This window comes from Canis lupus, chromosome 23 (assembly GCF_048164855.1).
Source record: "Canis lupus baileyi chromosome 23, mCanLup2.hap1, whole genome shotgun sequence".
Lineage (NCBI taxonomy): Eukaryota > Metazoa > Chordata > Mammalia > Carnivora > Canidae > Canis > Canis lupus.
The window spans coordinates 41,656,024-41,676,784 of NC_132860.1; the positions used below are offsets into that span (position 1 = coordinate 41,656,024).

General features: G+C 36.7%; 1 long non-coding RNA gene across 17 annotated transcripts in view; it reads left to right on the forward strand.

The window, feature by feature from the left end:
- Positions 1-20,761, forward strand: part of LOC140615141 (uncharacterized) — a 71,801-nt gene that overhangs the window by 33,325 nt on the left and 17,715 nt on the right. For 4 of the 17 annotated variants that reach the window (XR_012015805.1, XR_012015808.1, XR_012015815.1 and 1 more), the window contains 2 exons: positions 6,128-7,371; positions 8,132-9,656. This is a non-coding gene — a long non-coding RNA (uncharacterized lncRNA). Of the gene's footprint in view, positions 1-6,127; positions 7,372-8,131; positions 9,661-17,910; positions 20,747-20,761 lie in introns of those variants that run through there. The other 13 variants (XR_012015807.1, XR_012015806.1, XR_012015809.1 and 10 more) reach the window with 7 other exon arrangements.

The window sequence follows — 20,761 nt, forward strand, 5'->3', positions numbered from 1 at the left end:
CCTAGTTGATATTACAACAGTCTGGAAAGTTGAATGCATAGAATGCTTTTCTAAAAAAGAACTTAATGGTCCTAGAAAGATGGATCACTGTTTCTGGTTGAAATTACATTTTAATAGAATTCTGACAAAAACAATATGCATTTTAACAAGTTTCATGAAATGGCAACATTTTCAACATACAAAATAAATAGCAAGAGTGATGGTGGTGTTTCAATCAGCACATGTAACTGGAAAGTTCTGGAATATTATGAGAAACTACAGAATGTGTAAGTCAAATCCTGGCTTTATGTTTACAGTAGTAAAGGAGGAAGTTTCAAGATTTTTAGTCAAGGTCTCAGAAACATGAGATACACACTATTAAAAGGAGGTTATCCTAACCCAGAGGTTGGGTAATGTAGGGCAGAATGTAGGGAACAGACCATGAAGTAGGAGAGAGATGAACTACATGTGGATTATCATGGATAATTTTATCATGGATAAAAAACACAGATTTGTGGTCTGAGAGTAATGCTTTAGATATTCTACTTTTCCTGCTATATCTTCAACATCTCTACGTATGTCTAGATTAAGAGATTGGCAAACACTTTCTTTAAAGGGACAGATGGTAAATATTTTAGGCTTTCCAGAGTATACAGTCTATAACTACTGCCACTGTAGCCACAGGCTATACATAAAAAATAGGAGTAGCTGTGTTTCAACATGACTTTATTTACAAAACTAGGAGACAAGCCCACTGACTGTTGTTTGCTGACTCCTTATTTAGAGTCTTACTTACCAAGTCAGATCTTGCCTGGACAATGACATTAGCCTCATTCCTGTCTATGAAAAAAGCCTTTATGTCTCCATTCATTTGTTCAAGACATTCTATAGAACATGTAACACGTAACAGACACTATTCCATACAATGTAGATACAGTAGTGAAAAAGATGAATTTCCTTCCTCTAAGAGTTTGTCTAAGAAACAATGGATAAATAAAGAAGCAAGGAGACAAAATAATGAAAACTTATTTTAGGTGTTATAAAGGAACTAAATACCATGACACAAAAGAAAGTAATTGGGGATAGGAGCTCAACTTTAAATAGGTGGCCAAGGAATGCTTTCTGAAGAGGATGACATTTAAGCTAAAATCTGAATGACAGGAAAACAACAACAAACAACAACAACAACCATATTGTAAGTGTGGGGAAAGAGCATTCTAGGAAAGGGAAATAAAAAGTATAAAGGTGTTGAGGTGGGAAGATGCTTGATATGTTTGAGAAGAGAAAGGAAGCCTATGTGTCTAGAATGGAGGAAAAAAGAGGTACCAAATGAGGTTGGAGATGAAGACAGTACCCAGATCAAGAAAATCCTTGAAGGTTATGATCATGTGTGTGGAATGTTTTCTAACTTCAGTGGGAAGCTGTTAAAAATATATTATCAGGGAGGTAACATAACCTTATGTATATTTTATATGAATTATTCTGGCTGCTATATAATGAATGAAAAGGGAGAAGCACGACTGGAAGTAAGGAAATTAGAAGTCTCAGGGCACCTAGGTGGCTCAGTTGGTTAAGCCTCTGACTCTTGGTTTCAGCTCAGGCTATGATCATAGGGTCATGAGACCCAGCCCTGCATTGGGCTTGAAGTTCAGCAGCTAGTCTGATTGAGTATCTTTCTCCCTCTGCCCCTCTCCTCCACACACACTTTCTCTCTCTCTCTCTCTCAAATAAATAAACAAACAAATAAATACATCTTTTTTAAAAAGGTTTCTGCAATGGCTTAGATCAGAAAGTCTGAGAGTGGTTGTAGTGTAGACAGAGATAAGAGGTTGAATTTGACATGTACTTTGAAATATATCAATAGGATGATGTATTGCTCATGTATTGAATATGGCAGTTAGAGGAAGAAAGGAGTCAAGAATAATTACTACTTTTTGAATTGAACATCTGGGGGTAGTGGTAACATGTTCTGAGACTGGAAAGAGAGAAGAGAAATAGGAGGGGAGTGAATCACGATTTCTGTTTTGGATAAGCTGGGTTTGGAATGTCAATAAGAATTTAGGGGAAAATACAAAATAAGAAATAGGATATGTTTGTAGTTCAAGGGAGAGTTCTGAACTAAAATTTTTATTTTTGGTGGCATTAGCACATGGATGGTATTTAAAACACTGGATCAGGCCTCTGCTTCTGGCCACATGGAGTAAAGGCCTAGATCTACCCATTCACCTTAAACAAACAAAAAATAAGCAAAATATTTTTAAAAATGGTTTTCAGACATTGAAAAAGCTAGCATCTGAGAGAAGGAAAACAAATTAAGTGAATCCTACTATTTATGCAACTTGTTGCCTTAAGAGAAATTCTAGGACTCAGTACAGGGAGAGGAACCCAAACAGAACCTCACAGCTTCCCTAAGTTGAGAAAACAGGGTTGAGAATGCAAAGGAGATTTAGAGGGCAACATGTTAGCAAGGATAGGACAAAGCTATAGGAGTTGAAAAGGATTCCCCTCAAGTCTTCAACTGAGTACTGATTGGCACTTGATGTGAGGAAATCTACTTGAACCTGGAGAAAGAGTAACAAATTCTTTGATACTCTCTCCTTCTCCCAGGAGGTAGAGCTTATTATAGTGGATAAAGCTGGCAGATAGAGTCTTCACCAAGCGATTAAAGTTAACATTGTCGTAATAAGACATATTGATATCATTACCTCCTTATATAAATATTTACTTATTTATTTTAGAGGCGGGGAGAGAGAATGAGTGCATGAGTGGGGGGAGGGGCAAAGGGAGAGAATCTCCAGCAGATTCCCCGCTGAGCGCAGAGCCCAACTTGGGGTCCAATCTCATGACCATGAGATCATAACCTGAGCCAAAACCAAGAGCTGGACGCTCACCCGACCGAGCTACCCAGGCACTCCTGTACCCCCTGATATAATGTGATGAAAAGCACACCTCTCCTTTGTGGCATTATTTCCAAAAATCCATAATGCCATTGTAATTATGAGAAAACATCAGACGAACACACATGAATGCCCTATGAGGGGCACTCTACAAAGTTTATGACCAGTATTTTTCAGAAGTGTCAAGGCCATGAAAAATTGAAAGACCAGGGAACTGTCACAGATTGGAGGGCCCTAGAGGTATATCAGCTAAGTCCAATGCAGTATCCTGGAATAAAAATAAGGACGGACATTAGTGGAAAAGCTGGGGAAATCCAAAGTACATTTGTAGTTGAGTTATTAATAGAATTGTAGTGATGTTAAATTCTTACTTTTAATAATTATACCTTGGTTACATGAGATATTAATATGAAGGAGAAGCTGAATGAAGGCTAGAAGATAACTCTATCGTCTTTTCAACTCTTCTGTAAGTCAAAAGTTATCTCACCATAATTATTTTTTAAAGAGCAAATTTAAGACTCTGGAAACAACAAAACAGAGCACTGACACATCACTGGTTGGAGCCTTTCTAATTACCCCCACGCAAGAAAATCTCAATAATATTCACTCAGTCGTTTCATATAAATGTATTGGGGAAATATAACAGGCAAACATTGTGCTCTGACTAGGTTTATAGAAGCAAATGAAAGATATGTGTTTTTTTGGTTGCCAAAGAGAATTATGAGTGTTATAACTATGGGTAGATGGAGACTGAGAAAGTTTGGATTTGCAACAATTTAATTGAGTTGGGGGCTCAGCCATAAGTGTCACTGAATCATCTTCAAAGTCTAATTGTCTTCAAAGTTGATGTGTAGGGGGAAAACCAAAGTTTCAGAGAAAAATTACAAAACTGTACAACTGATTACTTCTAATTTCTAATGTTTGTACAAGAATCCTTTTTTTTAACTGCTTTTTAATGATCATATGCATTGTGGCTTTTTCATTGCTTGAGTGAGTTTTGGTTTGATCAGAATCAGGAGCATAGGTACTAGAGAAAGCTTGCCTAAGCTTCCCAGGTGAACATTCTTGATGTATCGATCAGTATTAATATTGTGAAATCAATATCTGTGTTTATTCTGTAGCACTTCCAAAATTCCTATCTGTGTCTCCAATTAAGGAACACACTCAATACAACTAGTTTTCTATGTTGTCTCCATTCCTTTGTGAATGGCAATATTTAAAGGGATTATTAAATATATTAAAATGAGTAGGCTTGATTTTGAATGAGTGAAGAAAAGGTATTTACAAGATTTGTATGCTTCTGGAGTCCTACTGGGATTTTTTGCTGGCAGCATAGCCTGTTAATATTTAATACTTTCCAGAAATTATCCTCAGAGGCTCAATCCATTAGCTCAAGTGCATGCTACAAAAACAGATTTGTATACTATCAACAGCACATGAACAGAGAAGGGAAAGAAAATGAAATGGTTTTTCTATCAAGTACCATGATTTAGAAATCTCTGTGTTTCGTGGTTTCAGCTCAGTGCTTGGCAATACTGGAAGTTCTACATTCAATTTTGTTGAAATCAGTGAATGAATGAATGAATGAATGAATGAATGAATATATCAACCAGGTTTTCATTTAAAGTGCTTAAAGCATCACAACCTTTTCTTTGTCTCTGGCGATGTCCTTGGAAATAAATAAATAAATAGATAAATAAATAAATAAGTAAATAAATAAATAAATAAATATTTCAATACCGGGTGCTGTTCAACTATTTCAGAAATGTTACCTTTGTACCAGTAGATGGCAGTCCCTCTTCACGTCTCATCTTAATTTAATGAGAAAAGGAAGCAAGGGATTGAAAAAGAAAAGGATGGAAATAGAAGCAGATAAAGATAGATATTTAAATTCAGCACATTGTGTTTAATTTTTATGAATGGATTTTTAAAAGTGAACTGTTAAGAAGCAGGGAAAATTAAAATATGTCTTAAGTTAATTGGAAATAAGACATCAAACAATTGACTTTGTGCTAGCTCATCAAATTTCATACCAATGTGTTACATTTTGATTAAATGACAACTGTATTTCTTTCTAAAAATAAGCTCATCAATAGCCATGTGGGATATGTGGTTTTCCATGTAAATGTCAGCCAATTTCTTGTCATGCTGAGTACTCAAGTGAGGCAGGCTTTAATTTTTAAGGTTTTTGGGCTGCACTTTGTTATCAGGTTGATACTTTGGAGAGTGCTTAGGGAAAGCCTCAAACTATTTTTATCTCCAAAATGTTTAAAATTTGTTTAGCAGCTTAGGATGCTATAGACATTCGGACAAATGCATGCCCTAGCACTGAAGCATAATATGGAAAACTGCCCCAACAGGAGCTCATTATACATTTCCACAGAGATTCCCAATATGTGAAACACATTGATGCATTCAAATTGCATCTCTGCTACAGTAGTTGCTAGGGAGCAAACTGAGATCACCAATTTCATTTCCTTTAAGAAAGTATCTTTATTTGAAACCTAAATCGTGGGTTCTAGAATAATTTCCTCAACCTCTTCCCCTCATTACATTCATCATTCTTCCATCTTCTTCAGCCCTCTTACCCTGACCCTACTGCGATGGGAAAAAAAATGACTAACACCTGGGGAACTATTCAGAAATTCAAATAGCGGGTCCCATTATCCACTTGATTTTTTTGTATCTTCCTATTTAGTATATTCTACAATTTGTCAACAGATAAAACCACAATAACTTTAAATGAGCTCTAATTCATAACCACTGTTAACTGGAGAATATAGGTCATGGTAAAAATACATTTTTCATGAAAATGGCTATATTCTCACCTATTTTGCATAAAATTCGTGTCTCTGAAAATAAACTACTATATGGATAGTTTGATTTTATATTATAAAATTGTACTCATATCTAAGTTTGTATTTAGCTGATTTATTTAGCGGATATATAAAACCAATTATATAGCTATAGTAGAACTAGGAAATGGTAGGAATGATATTAACAAATTGAAAAAGACACAGAAAAACACTTCCTGTTCACAACGAATGTATGTGTTTTCCCTTGACCTATCTGGAAATATCAGAATGCAAGCAGGTCAACCATTGCAGATATATACGCTATTATAATTTTTGATGTTTGTCTGTGTTTCCCCATTAGACTTTGAAATGGTTGAGGGGAAGAAACATTTACATTAATTTATTCATGTAATCATGCTTTCGCCAATCACTAATTGTATACTTACTTTGTGACAGTTTGGGGATAAGATGACAAATAAGATGTAACTGCTGTCTTTAAGAAGCTTACAGTATGTTAAGGTAAAACAAACACATAAAAACTAGAGTTAATAATTGTAGATGCCATGACTGAAGTATGTATTGACTACAGTGAAATCACTAGAGCCTTTCTGTCTGTTGGGATGTAAGGTGGAGTGATAGAAAACTTCATTAGAGAGTAACTCTTGAACTGTTTTTGAAAGATGTGTAGTTCATCAGATTGACAAATTGTGATGTAAAATATTCTGCACAGTTGGACCAGTGTGGAAAAGGGCATAGGGTTGTTTATTTGAAAATTGGAAATTTGTGTGAGACAGTACAAAACACAGGGCTGTAATTGTAGGTAGGGATATGGTCAGGAAAGCTTTTAATGTCACATAAAGGAATTTGGACTTTATTATATGGATGCTTAGAGTCAGAAATGAGTCTTATGCAGGGAAATGACAAATCCTATTTACCTTTTTTTTTTTTTTTGTGGTGCAAAAAGAAAGAAATTTGTTTCAGTGAGACCAACACCAGGCAGACAGCAGACTAGTGCCTCAAGACTGTTTCTGAAGCAGTGAAAATACTTCCAGGTTTTTTATAAGGAAAGTGTGGGACAAAGGTAGTGGGTACATGCTGGTAAGCAGGTTCACCCTGACAAAGGCTTAGTGGGTAGACTCACAGGTGGGAATTTGGCAACAAAGAGATAATTTGGGAGACTTTGCAATAGTTTAGGCAAGAAATGGAAGATGAAATAAATCTAGATGGATAGGTAACAAGATCAGTTTTAGATTTAGATTGGGGTGTGTGTTGGGTTTCCAAGAAGAGACAAATAGGCATCAAGGGAAAGCTCTGGATTAGAATTGTAGCTTTGGGATCTATCAGTATATAACTGATAGCCATATATATGGATGAGATCATTTAGTGAGGGAAGAAAGGATAGAATATTGGGAAACAACATTTAAGGTGTAATAGATAAAAAGAACTCTAAGATGAAAAATATAAGAAGGCAGGAATGGAAGGTAAAGAGAATGGATTTATGGAAGTGAAGGCGGAAATAAGTAGTCAACATGACAATATATGAAGATTTTTTCTTTTAATAAACTTCTCTATATTACCAGAATCTAGCATAGAACCTGGCACTGAGTGGGTGTTAACATATATCTTTGAAACTGAACTTACCAAGTACACTTTGTCATCACTACAATATTATTGGTCAGAGAAAATCCTCAATTACACAGGTAAGTTGGTGTAAATGGTAACTTGAGTAGTGACACTCCTAGAAGAAGCTGAAAGTAGACTGGTGGTTACCAGGGGCTGGGGGGTGGAGGCAGAAGTTAATGGGTATAAAATTTGGGTATAAAAAGTCCTGAAGATTGATTACAGAACAATGTGTATGTACCTAATACTACTGCACTGTGCACTTAAAATGGTTAAAGTGGTAAATTTTATGTCATGTGTATTTTACCACAACTATATACATATACACAACTAGAATAAAAGACTTATGGAGTCCCTATATCCACTCTGGAACACAATAAAAGCCATGGATTTAGCTTAGGGGTGAAACTTTAATTCAGAGCACCTGACCACGTTGTCCACATGTGCCTAGAGTATTGATGGTAAAGTAGATCAAGGAATTTGTCCACCTGACTTTAAGTTTAGAGTTTTTTCCACAATGCTTCTTTTTATCCCACTTTGTCCTCAGGAAAGTCTATTTCTATTACAAACACTCCTGCAAATAAAGGAGATTAGTACCTTATTATGTCTGTGTTGATCTTTGCTTTGTTCTGTGGATGGAAAATATACCATGTTTGATCCTTCATTTTGAAAAGAAAGCTAGAAAAATGCAGACCCCAAAGAGATATTTGACTTAAAAGGTGCATTAATTTGTTCTCATATCAATAATTAAATAAATCAGAGTTTCGTTTAAACTCAAATGTCTTGTTTTTTTGTCCTCTTGTGATTTGGGCACACATATATTTGTTTGATTTCTTTTAGGTTAAACTGTGGACATAAACTTCTACTATAAAAGGAATGAACAAAAAACGAATTTTATATGAGGCCTGACTTAATTATTGTACAAGAGGTTTTATGGCATTTCAGAAATGAGTGGCACCACTTTCTACAATACTGCGCCTTGTAAAACTAAATGGCAGAAAATTAAAAACAGATTGAGAACATGTTTAAATCTAAAAAAACCCTTATACTTCAACACATTTAACCAAATATAGATTAACTCTGGGAAAACATATAAACACTGCAATTTGCTTAAGTTGTGTTCACATGCCATGATATGACCAGAACAAAGTCTGCAATTATGCAATAGTAAATCTAACAGCATTCCTTAAAAATCAATTGTACATGTAGTGGTATAATAGTATGTACTTTGTTCATTTCATAGTTATAGCAACAATTATATTTGGATTTGTAAAGAAATGCAAGGGTTTTTTTTTCTTAATAGAAATTAAGCCTATTATTAAGTACCTGTTAAATGTATTATAAGCTCTTTGAGGCTTAAAGCTAACCTAATAAAGGCTCACCCTCAAATGGTTAATGGAGAGAATAGACATCATTAGCTAGTATTCTGTGGTAACTTTGTGACCAATTCTCTCAGTGCCTCTCTTTCCTTCACTTTATCTTCTGCATTTTTTTTTCTTTGCTTCTTTTCCCATCCTCCCAATTGCCATATTTTACCTGATTACTTATTGCTGCCCATCTACCCTTTCATTTTATACTCCTGTACTAACTATACAGTCTTTCCCTGATTTACAAATGTTCTCTTTGTTCTCCGTGAGTGAATATATGAGACAATGAAGTGAAGTCTCTGGCTCTCTCTCTGTGTCTCTCATGAAAATAAATAAATATCTTTTAAAAAAAAAGAAGCTAAGGGAGAGGCGAGTGACAAATGGCAAATAATTTTGTAACTCGGATGAGAAGACAGGCTTTTTTTTTTGAGACTTTTGAATTTAGTTGTGGTTTAAATATTGGGAGTTGAATAGAACACTGGGAATAGATGTTCAAGAAATAAATTTAAAAAGAGGAATTAAAAAACAGGTATTTATTTTAGACTAGAAAATGCAATGAAGAAATAGGAAAGCAATACTTTACCAAATGTGAAGAAAAAAACTCAATCCGTGGTTTTCTAGAAAAATTAATTTCAACAAGAAACAAATTTGAGAAATGTATTTTTAATATATTTGATTCTAAGATTACTGTACATAGCATATGTTTCCTCAAAATCAAACATATGTTTATTTTTAGAATGTAAGTTTCCTGACAGTGTGATAAATCTCCATTCACCCTGTGGTGATTTAGGCTAAAGTATTTTGGTTAATGGAAAGTTTGTGTTAACTGAGGCTTGCCAAATAGCTCATATTTTTCACTGGATCCTAATGTTTTGAAACTTGTAACAAATAATTAAAATTTATTAAATGTCTCCAATAATTACTGATCCCTTAGCAATTCTTCAAAACATTGAAAACATAGAATTAGGATTCTTCAGGCATCTGTTTGACGTTCCATCATTCTTTTAAAGTATACCAAATTTAATTAGAGAATCATTAATACATTTTTAAAGGGAGCTGCTTTATTAGTACTTATATAGTGGCTTTATAAACATTCCTTATTTATAATTATCTACTACATTTGTAAAACACCATGCACATTCAGTTCAGAATACAGGGACTTAGCCTGTTCCTCTTTGAATCCTCAGCATGCTTCTTTGCATAGAGTAAACTAAATATTTTCAAAAACATTGAATTTGTGACTTTAGGTGGTTTTTTTTTTTTCCAATACAGGAAAAGAGTCTAAGTTCCTAAAAGGCTATCTACTAATGATATTTTCTCAGTGTGATGCTGTGTCCAAACAGGATCTTTGCTCTCACAAAGAAAGATATTGGAAACAAAACAAAAAAAAGCCCTTATCCTACATTCCCTAAACTGCTGAAATAGCCACATTTGAAATTTCTGATTCTCAGCCTCAGAAATACAATAATGTGGCTGAGGACAATTTAGATAAAGTACAGGCAGCTTTTATTATTGACGATCAGAAATTATAGGTTTTAATTTGACCGACCTTAGTTATAAAGATATGTTATAATTGGATAACAGACCTAGCGAAGAAAATAATTTTGACTTTATTTTCCTCTCATGACATGTGAAATTGCCCTTCTAAGCAACATAAAGGAAAGACAACAAGAAAACATGTATATTTCCATGATTATAATAGTTCTACAATTAAGAGTTGTGTTGGAATGCATCTCGATAGGAGTGGGTATCTATACAGATTCCATTTCTTATCATGATTATATGAGCTTTTCTCTTTATGTTTGCTTAGAAGGAGAGAACAGCCCAAGATATTCAACTATTTAACTATGAACTTTTTGGTTTGTTAATCTCCCAGAAACATAATATTTATATATGAAGTTTGTGATAACCAGTAAACTTATACAATATGTTTGATATATGTTATTGTATTTGCTTAATTATCCAATATTCTTTTTTATAGAAAATTGAATTTAGTTGCTTAAGCAGTAAACGAATTTATTAGCCTTAGGAAAATTAACTTACTGTTCCTTTATAAATGAACTCCACCATCATGTAATCAATTCAACACCATGTGTGGGTTCTCTGGTTTAAGAACATTTTGACTAGCTCTCCTTTGAAGCTGCCAAAAATTAGTGTTGCTTTTGACAAATTTAATTCAAATATAATGTAAAGCCTAGAGCCTTGTGTGACAACAGCTTAAAATATAAGATTTTCAGTTAGAATGGATAAAATCTGGGAGTAGTAATCACCTAAGAGTAAAAAAATAATGAATACAATGTATAATATTAACATTGGCTTATTACTTGAATAACTCAAACTCAATGAACTTGAGACAAATGAGAGTACATAAGTACATTCTAAGAGATGTTAAAGGCTTAAACATGAATTAGGTTAAAAAGATTTTAGTTTAAGGAAGGGTGAAGTCAAGATCAAGGTAGGGAAATATTAATAAACTTTTGAATTTGTATTAAGGGAAATGACTGCTTCTTTACCAAAACATCTTTAGAGGCTAACCATCAAAGAGGTATAATCGGACTAGGTAAAATGAATTATTCTGGCTAGTATTAGAAATCTTTATATGTAAGTGATTTATTTTTTTTTAATTTTTTTTATTGGTGTTCAATTTACCAACATACAGAATAACCCCCAGTGCCCGTCACCCAATCACTCCCACCCCCCCCGCCCTCCTCCCCTTCTACCACCCCTAGTTCGTTTCCCAGAGTTAGCAGTCTTTACGTTATGTCTCCCTTTCTGTTTTTTCCCACACATTTCTTCTCCCTTCCCTTATATTCCCTTTCACTATTATTTATATTCCCCAAATGAATGAGAACGTATAGTGTTTGTCCTTCTCCGACTGACTTACTTTACTCAACATAATACCCTCCAGTTCCATCCACATTAAAGAAAATGGTGGGTATTTGTTGTTTCTAATGGCTGAGTAATATTCCATTGTATACATAGACCACATCTTCTTTATCCACTCATCTTTCGATGGACACCGAGGCTCCTTCCACAGTTTGGCTATCGTGGACATTGCTGCTAGAAACATCGGGGTGCAGGTGTCCCGGCATTTCATTGCATCTGTATCTTTGGGGTAAATCCCCAGCAGTGCAATTGCTGGGTCGTAGGGCAGGTCTATTTTTAACTCTTTGAGGAACCTCCACACAGTTTTCCAGAGTGGCTGCACCAGTTCACATTCCCACCAACAGTGCAAGAGGGTTCCCTTTTCTCCGCATCCTCTCCAACATTTGTTGTTTCCTGCCTTGTTAATTTACCCCATTCTCACTGGTGTGAGGTGGTATCTCATTGTGGTTTTGATTTGTATTTCCCTGATGGCAAGTGATGCAGAGCATTTTCTCATATGCATGTTGGCCATGTCTATGTCTTCCTCTGTGAGATTTCTCTTCATGTCTTTTGCCCATTTCATGATTGGATTGCTTGTTTCTTTGGTGTTGAGTTTAAGAAGTTCTTTATAGATCTTGGAAACTAGCCCTTTATCTGATACGTCATTTGCAAATATCTTCTCCCATTCTGTAGGTTGTCTTTTAGTTTTGTTGACTGTATCCTTTGCTGTGCAAAAGCTTCTTATCTTGATGAAGTCCCAATGGTTCATTTTTGCTTTTGTTTCTTTTGCCTTCGTGGATGTATCTTGCAAGAAGTTACTGTGGCCAAGTTCAAAAAGGGTGTTGCCTGTGTTCTTCTCTAGGATTTTGATGGAGTCTTGTCTCACATTTAGATCTTTCATCCATTTTGAGTTTATCTTTGTGTATGGTGAAAGAGAGTGGTCTAGTTTCATTCTTCTGCATGTGGATGTCCAATTTTCCCAGCACCATTTATTGAAGAGACTGTCTTTCTTCCAATGGATAGTCTTTCCTCCTTTATCGAATATTAGTTGACCATAAAGTTCAGGGTCCACATCTGGGTTCTCTATTCTGTTCCATTGATCTATGTGTCTGTTTTTGTGCCAGTACCACACTGTCTTGATGACCACAGCTTTGTAGTACAACCTGAAATCTGGCATTGTGATGCCCCCAGATATGGTTTTCTTTTTTAAAATTCCCCTGGCTATTCGGGGTCTTTTCTGATTCCACACAAATCTTAAAATAATTTGTTCTAACTCTCTGAAGAAAGTCCATGGTATTTTGATAGGGATTGCATTAAACGCGTAAATTGCCCTGGGTAACATTGACATTTTCACAATATTAATTCTGCCAATCCATGAGCATGGAATATTTTTCCATCTCTTTGTGTCTTCCTCAATTTCTTTCAGAAGTGTTCTATAGTTTTAAGGGTATAGATCATTTACATCTTTGGTTAGGTTTATTCCTAGGTATCTTATGCTTTTGGGTGCAATTGTAAATGGGATTGACTCATTAATTTCTCTTTCTTCAGTCTCATGGTTAGTGTATAGAAATGCCACTGATTTCTGGGCATTGATTTTGTATCCTGCCACGCTACCGAATTGCTGTGTGAGTTCTGGCAATCTTGGGGTGGAGACTTTTGGGTTTTCTATGTAGAGTATCATGTCATCGGCGAAGAGGGTGAGTTTGACTTCTTCTTTGCCAATTTGAATGCCTTTAATGTCTTTTTGTTGTCTGATTGCTGAGGCTAGGACTTCCAGTACTATGTTGAACAGCAGTGGTGAGAGTGGACATCCCTGTCTTGTTCCTGATCTTAGGGGAAAGGCTCCCAGTGCTTCCCCATTGAGAATGATATTTGCTGTGGGCTTTTCGGAGATGGCTTTTAAGATGTTGAGGAATGTTCCCTCTATCCCTACACTCTGAAGAGTTTTGATCAGAAATGGATGCTGTATTTTGTCAAATGCTTTCTCTGCATCTAATGAGAGGATCATATAGTTCTTGATTTTTCTCTTGCTGATATGATGAATCACATTGTTTTACGGGTGTTGAACCAGCCTTGTGTCCCGGGTATAAATCTTACTTGGTCATGGTGAATAATTTTCTTAATGTATTGTTGGATCCTATTGGCCAGTATCTTGCTGAGAATTTTTGCATCCATGTTCATCAGGGATATTGGTCTGTAATTCTCCTTTTTGGTGGGGTCTTTGTCTGGTTTTGGAATTAAGGTGATGCTGGCCTCATAGAACGAATTTGGAAGTACTCCATCTCTTTCTATCTTTCCAAACAGCTTTAGGAGAATAGGTATGGTTTCTTCTTTAAACGTTTGATAAAATTCCCCTGGGAAGCCATCTGGCCCTGGACTCTTGTGTCTTGGGAGGTTTTTGATGACTGCTTCAATTTCCTTCCTGGTTATTGGCCTGTTCAGGTTTTCTATTTCTTCCTGTTCCAGTTTTGGTAGTTTGTGGCTTTCCAGGAATGCGTCCATTTCTTCTAGATTGCCTAATTTATTGGCGTATAGCTGTTCATAATATGTTTTTAAAATCGTTTGTATTTCCTTGGTGTTGGTAGTGATCTCTCCTTTCTCATTCATGATTTTATTAATTTGAGTCTTCTCTCTCTTCTTTTTAATAAGGATGGCTAATGGTTTATCTATCTTGTTAATTCTTTCAAAGAACCAACTCCTGGTTCTGTTGATCTGTTCCACAGTTCTTCTGGTCTCGATTTCGTTGAGTTCTGCTCGAATCTTTATTAACTCCCTTCTTCTGCTGGGTGTAGGATCTATTTGCTGTTTTTTCTCTAGCTCCTTTATGTGTAAGGTTAGCTTTTGTATTTGAGTTCTTTCCAGTTTTTGAATGGATGCTTGTATTGCAATGTATTTCCCCCTTAGGACTGCTTTTGCTGCATCCCAAAGATTTTGAACGGTTGTATCTTCATTCTCATTAGTTTCCAAGAATCTTTCTAATTCTTCCTTAATTTCCTGGTTGACCCTTTCATCTTTTAGCAGGATGGTCCTTAACCTCCACGTGTTTGAGGTCCTTTCAAACTTCTTGTTGTGATTTAGTTCTAATTTCAAGGCATTATGGTCTGAGAATATGCAGGGGAAGATCCCAATCTTTTGGTATCGGTTCAGACCCGATTTGTGACCCAATATGTGGTCTATTCTTGAGAAAGTTCCATGTGCACTTGAGAAGAATGTGTATTCAGTTGAGTTTGGATGTAAAGTTCTGTAGATATCTGTGAAATCCATCTGGTCCAGTGTATCATTTAAAGCTCTCGTTTCTTTGGAGATGTTGTGCTTAGAAGACCTATCGAGTATAGAAAGAGCTAGATTGAAGTCACCATGTGTAAGTGTATTGTTATCTCAGTATTTCTTCACTTTGGTTATTAATTGATTGATATATTTGGCAGCTCCCACATTCGGGGCATATATATTGAGGATTGTTAAGTCCTCTTGTTGAATAGATCCTTTAAGTATGATATAGTGTCCCTCTTCATCTCTCACTACAGTCTTCAGGGTAAATTTTAGTTTATCTGATATAAGGATGGCTACCCCTGCTTTCTTTTGAGGACCATTCGAAGGGTAAATGGTTCTCCAACCTTTTATTTTCAGGCTGTAGGTGTACTTCTGTCTAAAATGAGTCTCTTTTTAGACAGCAAATAGGGATCCCTGGGTGGCGCAGTGGTTTGGCGCCTGCTTTTGGCCCAGGGCGTGATCCTGGAGACCCGGGATCGAATCCCACATCGGGCTCCCGGTGCATGGAGCCTGCTTCTCCCTCTGCCTGTGTCTCTGCCTCTCTCTCTCTCTCTGTGACTATCATAAAAAAAAAAAATTAGACAGCAAATAGATGGGTCCTGCTTTTTTTATCCAGTCTGAAACCCTGCGCCTTTTGATGGGGTCATTAAGCCCGTTCACATTCAGAGTTACTATTGAGAGATAGGAGTTTAGTGTCATCATGATATCTATTCAGTCCTTGTTTTTGTGGATTGTTCCACTAAACTTCTTCTTAAAGGGGAATTTTAAGAGTCCCCTTAAAATTTCTTGCAGAACTGGTTTGGAGGTCACATATTCTTTCAGTTGCTGCCTGTCTTGGAAGCTCTTTATCTCTCCTTCCATTTTGAATGAGAGCCTTGCTGGATAAAGTATTCTTGGTTGCATGTTCTTCTCATTTAGGACCTGAATATATCCTGCCAGCCCTTTCTGGCCTGCCAGGTCTCTGTGGAGAGGTCTGCTGTTACCCTAATACTCCTCCCCATAAAAGTCAGGGATTTCTTGTCTCTTGCTGCTTTAAGGATCTTCTCTTTATCTTTGGAATTTGCAAGCTTCACTATTAAATGTCGAGGTGTTGAACGATTTTTATTGATTTTAGGGGGGATCTCTATTTCCTGGATCTGAATGCCTGTTTCCCTTCACAGATTAGGAAAGTTTTCAGCTAGAATTTGTTCAAATACATATTCTGGCCCTCTGTCCTTTCGGCGCCCTTGGGAACACCAATTGAACGTAAGTTTTTCTTCCTCAGGCTGTCGTTTATTTCCCTTAATCTATCTTCATGGTCTTTTAATTGTTTGTCTCTTTTTTCCTCAGTTTCTCTCTTTGCTATCAACTTGTCTTCTATGTCACTCACTCGTTCTTCCACCTTGTTAACCCTCGTCGTTAGGACTTCTAGTTTGGATTGCATCTCATTCAGTTGATTTTTAATTTCTGCCTGATTAGCTCTAAATTCTGCAGTCATGAAGTCTCTTGAGTCCTTTATGCTTTTTTCTAGAGCCACCAGTAGCTCTATGATAGTGCTTCTGAATTGGCTTTCTGACATTGAATTGTAATCCAGATTTTGTAACTCTGTGGGAGAGAGGACTGTTTCTGATTTTTTCTTTTGAAGTGAGATTTTCCTTCTAGTCATTTTGGTCAGTGCAGAGTGGCCAAAATCAAGTTGTATTGGGAAAAGGAGAAAAAGAGAGGAGAGAAAGAAGGAAAGAAAAGAGAAAGAGGAAAAAAAAAAGGAAGAAAAAAACAAAAAAAAAAAAAACAAAAAAAAAAAGAAAAAGAAAGAAAGGGAAAAAAAGGGGTTGGGGGAAGGAAACAAATCAAAAAGCAAAACAAAACAAAACAAAACAAAACAAAAGAACCACGGGGGAGTATCTTCTGATTCTGTGCACTTTAAGTCCCTTGACTTCCCCTGGAACTTGTCCTTCTAGCTGGTCTTCCGGGCGAGGGGCCTGTTGTGCTGTTTTAGGTGTTAGCACTTGGGGGAGCTGCTCTGCCCCTGCCTGGTGCAGGGCTCAGTGGGGGTTGTTTACCCCGTGAGGCCCCCGGAGGAACAGCCCCAGTGGCGGGCCCAGCTCTGGAAACCTGGATTCAGCCCCCGCAGTAGCTCCGGAGCTCTCCGTCTGCAGGGCCCGGAGGCTCCGGGCGGGGCCGCTGATCTGCTCAGCTCGGGGCAGGAGCGTCCTCGCTGTCCTGGGCCCTCCCGGCCTCTGCCTGTCCCGGGGGGAGGCCAGATCCTGGGCTGTTTCCTGGCGCCCTGTGCTCCGGGGCCTGCGCTGTTGGATTCGGGCTCCCGCTGCGCAGCCCCCTCCGCGGAGCCGCCCCCGAGCCCCCCCGAGCTGCTCCGGGTCCCGCCGTGCGCGCTGCAGCCCTTAGGGAGCTCGGCGCACTCTCCTGGGCGCGCAGTTGCTCTGTTACTGTCCCCGGGAACCCGAGGGCATCCCCGCCCTCCTGGGTCCTGCTCCACCTCCCCGCGAGCCCCTTTCCCCCGGGAAGGTCGGTGCAGCTCCTGCGTCTCCGGGACGGGGCTCTCCTGTCCTGGGGACACTCGCCCCGGCCTCAGCCCGGCTCCTCGCGGGCCCCTCCCCCTCGGAGGCCTTTTGTTTCTTTACTTCTTTTTCCCCGTCTTCCTACCTTGATAGAAGCGCGAACTCTTCTCACTGTAGCATTCCAGCTGGTCTCTCTAATTCTCAGGCCGAATTCATAGATTTTCAGGATGATTTGAAGGTTTTCTAGGTAATTTGGTGGAGACAGGTGATTTGGGGACCCTACTCCTCTGCCATCTTGCCCCTCCTCTCATGTAAGTGATTTATTAAATATTTGTATTTAGATAATGATATCTAAATGATATCTAACTTTCTGGTCACTTTTGGTTTTAAAAAGAAAATCTAGTCCAGTAGAGTACAATTTAAATCAGTTGAACACTTTAAGCTTATATTCTTCCTGTTGCATAATAATGGCTAACCGTTAGTCTGAGTGTTTCAGCGTGAAGAAGAACATAATCAGCTTTTTTATTCCTCTCCTGCCTTTTTCCTAGGATCAGGGATGGGGAAATGGGCAGAGGTCATTTTACTTAATTAATACTCTTGTAATCCTCTTGGCTTTCAGTGAGATGGGTATAGCCAGCATCTAAATGGTGGCTCTTTCATGTGCAACATCTGCAAGATCACTGGGGATTTTGGAGAAGGTTTTCCCACTGGACGTTTCATAATGTGGATCGACTCTCTTCACACTTTCCTTCTCTATCCTTAGAGACCTATTTTTATATTATGATATAAAGAATAGATTCTGTTTGTGTAATATAACTATTATTTATTTCAGTGGTTGAAAGGATTGTAGTTCATATCTTTTTCATTGACATACAAGACCTAATAGTATATGTACATCTATGGCAAAAAGAGATTAAATTCATACATAGTTCCTACCTAAAACAATTTTTGTTAATATGTATTTTGTAGTGCTTAGCATGAAAATAACTTTCCTCTTCTCTCAAATAGAGCCTACTTCTAAAGAGACTAAGCTAAAAATATTTCTTTCATTTAAAGACAAATCCTTTACTTTGAATAATAAAATATGATAGCTTATTAAAAATTTGGTTTGTTAAATCTGATTGAAGATTCAGTCCAAAGCCATTTTGAAAGCTAGGATTTTAATTTGCATGTTATGGTTTTTTATTATGTATTTATTTTATGCAGCTGTCTTTCAATTTTGTGACATAGTTAAGCAATTGTTGATAGGTGTGTTGAATTTAGTAAGATTGCCTTCTTTACTTAAATGATCTGTTTTCGTCGAGCTGCCAGTAAAAGATGATCTCACACTTTTTGACATATTATTAGTGATGGTTGTTAAAGGAATATTGATATTTCCTTATGCTGTTTATTTTGTTTCTTCATATATCATACTGACCTTATTTATTCTGTCCTTTGCACATTTTTTGTTTTCTTTGAGAAGGACACAGAATACATGTTCATAAAATCAGTTATGGGTTATGAGGAAAAATCCAAATATGAGTTAGCTGCTTTACAACTATCAGAATTTCTCTTCTAAAAATATAAAAATTAAAATTAAAAATCCTCCATTTGGGTCAAAATTTTCTCTTATTCATGGCCACTATTTATTTTGTCTTTGAATCATTATATACTTACATAATACTCTTAAATTTTTTCTAATATTTTATTGTTATAACAATTGTTACATCCTTTAACTGAATATTTTCCAAATTTTTAATCAACTTAGTGACATCTTGAAATCATTTAATTTACTCATTCATCCTTCTTTTTCACATTTTTTCCTAAACACCTGTCATGTGCCAGGATTGAACTAGATCCTAAAAATGTGCTGGTAAGCAAGGGACATGTCTTTGCCCTCGTGAAACTTCTAGTCTGATTGTGGAGATAGAAAAAGAAAAAAAAAAGTAGTGCATACATAAACTAGAACGTTAGACATTTTGATGAGTATCTGAAGAGAATAAGCACAGGGCTTTTACAGCACTTAGTACGTCCTAAGTTTGTATGATAAACTCACCAATCATTTGATAACAAGTGTACAATACATACATACATTCTCACTCCCCTAATATATCACTATAGTTTACTTAATTTAAAAATATTCAAATATAGCTTTTCAATTATGACAGCTATATTATTTAAAAAGTATGCCAGAAGCATCAGTATCACCTGTCTTGTTAGAAATACACATTTTCAGGTCCCACCTCAGACCTATGGATTCAGATACTCTGGGGTGGTGCTCAGAAATCTGGGTTTCAACAAGTCGTCCAGTTGACTCTGTTGCACATGCATGCTAACAGTTGAGAAATACTAATTTAAAGTTTTTCTGGAAAGCCTTCCTAAACACAGATGAATCTATATAGATAGGCTTCCTATGTATATTTCTAACACATGGTCAGCACACTATAGCCCTCAGACAAAAACCAGCCTGCAGCTTGTTTTCTGTAATAAAAGTTATTGGAATACAATCGTATCCATTTGTTTATGTACTGTTTATGGCTCTTTAAAGCTAAGGCAGAATGCTAATGGTTCTCCAAACCCTAAAATATTTACTATCTGCTTCTTCACAGAAAAAAAAAAAAGTCTGCTTCCTACTCTAGTACTATAGCATAGCACTTGTTAAACTGAATTACCATTAGCTTTTTACTTACTATTCTTTTATTGCCAACACTTTTCTGAATTCTGGGATGCATTCGCAAAAAAAGAAAAGTTTCCATCCTTATAGAGCTTGCATTCTGGGGTGGGTGGAATAGACTGAAAAAAATAAATATAATTTCCTTTAATCAACAACAGATTTAGAATTGTGTATTGTTCACTATGGTGCCTAGCCTGGTATCTGGTCCACACTGGATGTTCAATAGCTGTCTATCAAATAATGAATTACCAATAAGTGAATGAAAGAATGCCACACAGTGACAGGGAGCACCTCTCTGTTTGTGCATGAGCATCAAGAATGTACATGAACTGTCTTGGAATTATTTGTCTCTTCCTATTCATAACTGATATCCTGAGATTCTACACTCAGTGAGCCTCAATCCTCATTTGGTGTTTCAAATGGCCCAAAAAGTGTTACAGGATTCAGATAGTATTAAAAAACACAATTTTAAAAATTAAACTAATATATCCTTTTAGGAGAGTAAGCAAGGGTTCATATATGTGACAAGTATAGTGAGTCATGACCCATTTCTGCAACTCCAAGAGTTGGGAATCATCACATTCTGCCTTGCAATAGTATTTTAAAACATAGCCTATCTATATGATATGAAACAATACTTTGGGTCGTGGTTGAGTAGTTTATCATACAAAGCACCAGGATAGCATATGCAAGATTATCTGTATTGAGAGTGTATCAATTTTACTTTATGTTGTTTATATCAAGAATAAATCTCAAATAAATACCAATTATATATGAATCATACTGTTTGTAAAAATTCTGATTCAGTACATCTACT